The sequence below is a fragment of the Palaemon carinicauda genome, chromosome 35 (assembly GCF_036898095.1).
Source record: "Palaemon carinicauda isolate YSFRI2023 chromosome 35, ASM3689809v2, whole genome shotgun sequence".
NCBI classification, from domain to species: Eukaryota; Metazoa; Arthropoda; class Malacostraca; order Decapoda; family Palaemonidae; genus Palaemon; species Palaemon carinicauda.
Window position 1 is genome coordinate 40150675 of NC_090759.1, and position 7310 is coordinate 40157984.

Genomic DNA, 7310 nt, shown 5'->3' on the forward strand with positions numbered 1-7310 from the left:
GGAAATGCTAGTGACAGAGGCTCGCACTCTTTGAGTGTAGGACACGGTTTACCTGTCTCTATTGCCTCAGTGACATATTTGAAAGCCTTCTCCGTAAAGGGGAATGAAATTGAAGCAGGAGCAAGGAAGGAAGAGTGCTTGTTACCCGGTGTGGATACCTTCGACACCGAGTAACCCGCCTTTTCTATGCAGCTTGATAGGATACCCTGTGCTTTATCATTGTCGAGAATCATAACCTCCTTTGATTTCGTTCCTTTTTCTGATGTTGGTTCATCCTTCAGTCTAATGAAACAGTTCGGTAAAGCGTCAAAGCTTGGCCAGAACTGGATTTTGTCCAAAGGAACAGCACCCATCTTCTCCGAGATGTAGAGTTTGCCGTTTAAAATCGGCATTAGCTCCGCAAACCTCCAGGGATTGGTTGTGGAGCATGTCAGAAGGTCTTGATCTACGAGTCTTTTGTACGACCCTTTAGGAACGACAAGTGGAGCTTTGCCAAGCTCTACCTTGCATTTCGCTTCCTGCTTTGTGCTCTGTTTGCACAAATTTTCTACTAGATTCTTGACTTGGGCCCATAACTGGTTCATTCCATCTAAAAGAGGGATAGAAGGCAGAGATATCGATATCGTTGGCTCATGAGCCTGTTGGGATGGAGGCAATTCCAACCCGACATTCTCCCCTTCCTCCCGTGGGCGCTTTTTGCCCTCCTTTCCGAAGGTTATCTGGCCATCGGGAAACGTACCTCGTGTCTGGGGTACCACTATTTCCTTACTCGCTGTTGGAAATACTAATCTACACATCTTGTCATTAGGCAGGTAAGGTCCCGGAGAGATTTTCTGAAAGCCTCTCACCCAGTTGCGTAGTTTGAAACGAGCTGCATCCCTAGTTTCCACCGACCTTCGGACAATAGGGCCCGACATACTTTGCAGGCCTGCGGGTTCCAATACTGCAGGTGACCGGAAATAAGATTGCAGGGGGCATGAAACCTGCATGCATTATGTCCGTAAAAACACTTACTCTTAGTTTTGCAGAAGACTGCAACACATGACATCTGGCGTTCCTCCTGTAAAGAAAGGAAAACAAAATGAGTACAGTATACGATTGATTAACTCACTGATAATCAATAAATCAAAACTCATATCTTGACAGAATAGCTTAGGATAGCAAGCTATAAAGGGATAGTAGGAGACACATACTTGTGTATCCCCTGCGAGCAAATGCTGGTACCTCCCCTCAGTATTAAGTGATAGGAATTTCCTTTCGAGGGAATTCCAACTGAAAAAGGGGTTTTCTAACCCGTAGGGATAATGAAGTGTATACTTCACTGTCCCTTTCATACTTAATACTGTGGGGTATGGAAGACCGATTTCTCAGTCAGCTTAACGAAGAAACACTATTCCTTCACATAAGAGCGGCTGCAGCATAAGCTCACATGAGGATACCCAAGATATGCTAGAAATAGTTACTGTATAATCATATCGTAGTTTTCTATTTGCAGTATGCACTATATTGCAATATACTGGCTAATGTATAATTATATAGTATGGAAAGGAAAGACATATATTTGTATATATCCCACCCAACTTATTTGCTGTGACCCCCCTACAAAATTAAAACAAGAGTTTCCTAATCATGGAGACTCAAAGATAAGGGCTCTGCCCTTTAAGGGTTAGGAGTGTAATCTCCAGTCCTTAAAAATTTTAATATTGCAGGGTAACCTGAAGACTGATTACTAATCAGAATATTGAAGAATTTAAATTCTTTCAATATGAGATTGGGTTCCACAAATATTTGGGTAGGAAATTCAAATATATTGGAAAAGCACTACCAGCATAAAATATACAGAAGCTTTCTATTTGCAGTATATCCTATACTGCAGAAATGCTAACTACCTGTATAAACATATACTGTAGTACAGCCAGCATGTCGTCGGCATAGCTAGCTAATGCTAGCACATCTAGCCTGCTAGCTAAAAGAAAGAGAGATAGCATGGAGAACAGGCTACCTAATACTGTATATATATACAGTAAAGAGGGATGTAAAAGTCTACTATTACTACCTTCTCCAAAAAGAAGGTCCAAATGGAAGGGGAGAATATAAAATTCAAGCTTCCATCCAGCTACAGTACTGTCGCCGGCAAGGATCTCTCTAAATCTTGCCGGCCGGCACCGCTGGCCAGTACTGCCGTCCGGCAGTACTAGTACAGTCTGCGTGCTGCCGGTTGAGCAGGCACCATTCCGTGCCGGCCTGGTTGGCAGCACCCCGGCAGTAGCCACTGTTGCTAGCAGTTCAAGAAAGAACTGAAGAACCTTTATAAACAGAAGGGACTTCCCACTTACAGCCATCATGGCCAGCAGCTGCCCCAGTTGCCTGCCAGCAGTCATGGTTCCATGACTGCCAGCCAGCAGTAGCCATGATTGCCGGCCGGCAGTAGTCTTTACTGTCGGCCGGCAACCAAAATGGCCGGCAGCTCACAGCTGTCATTACTGCCAGCCGGCAGCTATCAACTGTAAGAGGGGGGTGTCTGGTCGATCCCGGCAACCCACCGGCAACAGTAAGGTTGCCAGGATTGCCAACATAAAGGGATAGAAGGGAAGGGAAAGAGGGTCCTGTGAAAGGTACAGCAGGAGCCGGCCTTAGCCTGTCCTGCCCCACCTAACAACTCCGTTCCTGTATTAGAACTATCCCAGGCGGCTAAAGAATTCTATTCCTTAGCCTAGGGATAGATAATACAAATAAGAGGTTGGTAGCACCCTCGCCACCACCTTGAAAGGAAAGGGAACGAGGTTGGAGTGCCAGTGTCCCCTAAGCATAAGAAGAATCTATTCCTCAGCCTAGGGTCCACTAACACAGGACTAGTCTGCTAGGTCACAGAAAGAAGGGTCATATCGTACAGACCCTTCAGGAGTGGCCTAGGGAGGTCTAGCCTCCTATGTCGGTAGACTAACGTAGCAAAAGAATTCTATTCAACTTGCCAGGTACCTACCGACCACACACTAAAAACTCTGAGATTCTGGCCAAAACCCCAAAAACCTGCATCTGCGGTTACGGAGGAAGGGCAGAAAAAACCTTAGGAAAGTCATGCCTGAATTAAAAATTCGAGGCCGACCCGCTAAGGTTGTAGCCTGAGGCTACACTCGAGGGAAGAGGGATTACCCTTAAACTCCCTTTTTTGAGAGGGGTAAAGTTCATCCAATTAAAAGAGATATCTATCTCTGCATAATTGAAATCACCGTACACAAGGGTAACCGGGGAGTGTCTAACGTATAATAACACGCCTAGGTTAGGAACCTAGGCGAGACGAGTTCTCAGTTACCTCACTCACCGAGACTCCAACTATACAATCGACATGGAAAGGAAAAATATGCACAATGTAAATATCTTTACAAGAATATATTGCCTAAATAGCTAACATAATAATATAATTAATTAATGATATATAAAGCTATTTAAAAACCGGGAGGTCGTTCTGCTAACTAAATAACATGCCCAACGAACGACAGCGCTCTTAGCGCCTCCGGTACAGGCTAGCTCTAAACAGAATAAATAACTCAAATTTCACTGTGAAAAGGAAGCTAAAAAACTATTCATTGTAAACAACCAATACTCAACTTTCCGAAGTCGAAAGAAGTCGGAGAATGCATAATAAATCCTTGAAAATCGATCGAAAAGTTAGATCAACAGGGAACACCACTAAGCGAAATCGCTACAAAATTAGAAATGTCCACCATCCTGGGAATGGCGCTGGGGTGGTTGTCAATAGTAGAACGGGAACGGGGGTAACCTTGTTACGGCCCCCTTCTATTCCTTTGCTACGTCCCCCCTCGAAGCGTTAACGCTGTTTGGGGTAGAGATTGCTATGTGACGTGTCAAGAATGCGTCCTCTGATATACGCGATATCCTTGCGAAAATTTAAGGATATTCGATCCAGGAGTTAGAATTCTGGGACCCGAAGGGTAATTCTCTGGGAATATCACTGTAGTATATAATATATCCTTTTGAATCTACCTTAGGAACTTCCATCAGAACGACATGGCTTGAGCCCAAACATATATATATATATATATATATATATATATATATATATATATATATATATATATATATATATATATATATATATATATGTATATGTATATGTATATATATATATATATATATATATATATATATATATATATATATATATATATATATATATATATATATATATATATATATGTATATATATATATGTATATATATATATGTATATATATATATATATATATATATATATATATATATATATATATATATATACAGTGAACCCTCGCTACTTCGCGGTTCGACAATCGCGGATTCACCACTTCGCGGGGTTTTCCCATAACCCATATATATATATATATCGCGGATTTTCCGGAAAATTCGAAAATACCGCGAAATCTGAAGACAACCAAATACGATATTTTGTTACCTGTAATTCCATTAATACTGTAATTAGTAATATCTGCTCTTACTGATTGTTCATTGCATTACATATGATATATAATTCAGCACAGAAAGAAATAAAACACGAAGAGAATGTGATCATACGATAATTCAGTACGTAGTAAAATTAAATCGAACATGAAACGCAAATCAGATGCAGTCATACCATATTAGAATGGTGTGTACTGTAATGGATGTGCTTCTTTTCCATGAATCTTTTGTATGTATACGTACGTAGTACAGTACTGCATCCAATAATATTCTTTGTTGCAAAAATCACATTTCGAATACTGTAAGCGTACGAGAGAGAGAGAGAGAGAGAGAGAGAGAGAGAGAGAGAGAGAGAGAGAGAGAGAGAGAGAGAGAGAGCGTAAAATAGCGTACGTAAATTTTTATTATTATTGTCATTATTATTATTATTGTTGTTGTTGTTAATAAAATTATTATTGTTATTATTATTAATCATTATTATTATTATTATTACTGTACAGTATTATTATCATTATTTATTATTATTACGGTATTGTACTTAATCTACGTACGTTCAGTATGCGCGGGGGCATCTTCTATGAGTAACCAACGCGCCATAGTACTGTAAGACGGGTTGTGATTGGTTCAAGCGCTGATAGATGACGAATCAAAACTCAAGTTTTGTTATCTAGCCTGTGATTGGTGTTTTGCCCGCATCTTCTACCCGCAGCATCAAAGTTCTCGCGGGGCTGCATCGTTCACTTTCTCTTTCCGCGTATTGCTGAGTAGACGTTCTTAAGTTTGTGAAGTTTAATCTGTGCTGTGTGCGACTGTTTTAAGTTGAACTTTTTGTTGAACTTTCTGTTACAATGCCTCCCAAGCGTTCTGCTTCTAGTAAGGCTGGTAGTGAGCCTAAACGCCACCGAAGGATGATGACGATAGCTGAGAAGGTTACGCTTCTCGACATGTTAAAAGATGGTAGAAGTTACGCGGCCGCCGGCCGCCATTTTGGTATCAACGAATCCACCGTTCGCTACATCAAGAAGGACGAGGCGAACATTAGAAAGACTGCTGCAATCACCTTTAGCAGATCAGCGAAGCGAGTCGTTACAACGCGTAATAAAACGATCGTACGCATGGAAGGTGCTTTAGCTGTGTGGATTGCCGACTGCCGGAAGAAGAACATAGCGTTGGATACGAACACCATCAAAACAAAGGCTTTGAGCTTATATGAGAATTTTGCTGCTAAGGAACCTAAAGACGACGACGGCAACCATGCTGAAGATGATGATGATGCAGATGATCCTCAACCAGGGACATCCACTGATTCCCAGCCTCAAAAACGTTTTTCCGCAAGCAAAGGATGGTTCGCGAAGTTTCAGAAACGCTTCGCCCTGAAAAGCGTTTCCCTGCATGGGGAGTCTGCTTCCGCTGACACTGCCGCTGCTGAAACTTACGTGAATCTGACTTTCAAGAACATTATCGCTGAAGGTGGATACAAGCCGGAACAAGTCTTTAATATGGATGAAACCGGCTTGTTTTGGAAGAGAATGCCGTCGCGAACTTTCCTGTTCAAAGAGGAAGCCAAAGCCTCTGGCTTTAAGGCATTCAAGGATCGCGTTACCCTTGTGATGTGTGGCAATGCTGCTGGATTTTTGTTAAAGCCGGGGCTTATTTATAAGTCGAAAAATCCTCGCGCTTTGAAAAATAAAAATAAGAATCTCCTTCCCGTGTACTGGATGCATAATCAAAAAGCATGGATTACGAAGATGCTGACCTCCAACTGGTTCCACCAGTGTTTCATCCCGCAAGTCCATGAATATCTCTTAGAGAAGGGCTTGCCATTCAAGATCCTTCTCCTTATGGATAACGCTGGTGGACACGCAACTGACCTGTCGCGTGAGGGCGTTCAGGTTGAGTTCCTGCCACCCAACACCACGTCATTAATTCAACCAATGGACCAGGGGGTTATCAGGGCGTTCAAGGCCCTCTACACGAAGAATACCTTGGCGGACCTCGTTGCGTGTGTGGATGCTGCCCAAGATGACGAGGATGAAGACTTCAACTTGAAGGCGTACTGGCGGCAGTACACCATAGCCACATGCCTGCAGAATATTCAAAAGGCACTTCAAGAGATGAAACCTGCAACCGTAAATGCGAGCTGGAAGAAGCTGTGGCCCGATATTGTTTACGACGACAAGGGATTTACTCCGTCGGAAATCCAACACTCTGCAATACGGAAATCTGTGCAGTTGGCTGCCATAATTGGAGGTGACGGGTTTGGCGACATGACGACTGAAGACGTCGACGAGTTGTTGGACTGCCATTCCCAGCCCCTAACTGACGCAGACCTCGAAGACCTGACGAAATCGGCAAGTGAGGAAGAGAGTGAGGGTACCCAGGAAGAGACCCAAGAAAATGTCGAAGAAACGGGCTTAACATTAGAACGGCTTGCCAAGTTCTGCAACCATATGAAGGAGGCGAAAGAAATGTTACAAGAGTGGGACGAGGATATGGTTCGCTCGATGCAATTCTCAAATAAGGTCGATGACATCATGACTCCCTACAGGATGCTCTTGGATCGAAAAAAGAAGCAGCGGCAACAACTTCCGATCACAATGTTCTTCCAGCCTCGCAAAAAAGAGCCAGTTCCTCCTGCTAGTACGCCTTCGGAAGAAATTGAAGAAGTTGAAGAGGTGTCCCAGGAAAAGACACCTCCGTCTGAAGAGACGTAAAATACTATCATTGACTGCACAGTAGAACACATCATCAGCTTCATCATCATCATTTCTACTGTGCAGCAAATTCATCGCCATCGTCATTCAAGTTTTTCTTCAACTTCTTTCGTGGTGAGTACAGTAACAATCTTTATT

General features: G+C 42.7%; 1 protein-coding gene across 1 annotated transcript in view; it reads right to left on the bottom strand.

Moving 5' to 3' along the window:
- Positions 1-7310, bottom strand: part of LOC137627243 (SH3 domain-binding protein 5-like) — a 244119-nt gene that overhangs the window by 84140 nt on the left and 152669 nt on the right. The window lies entirely within an intron of this gene.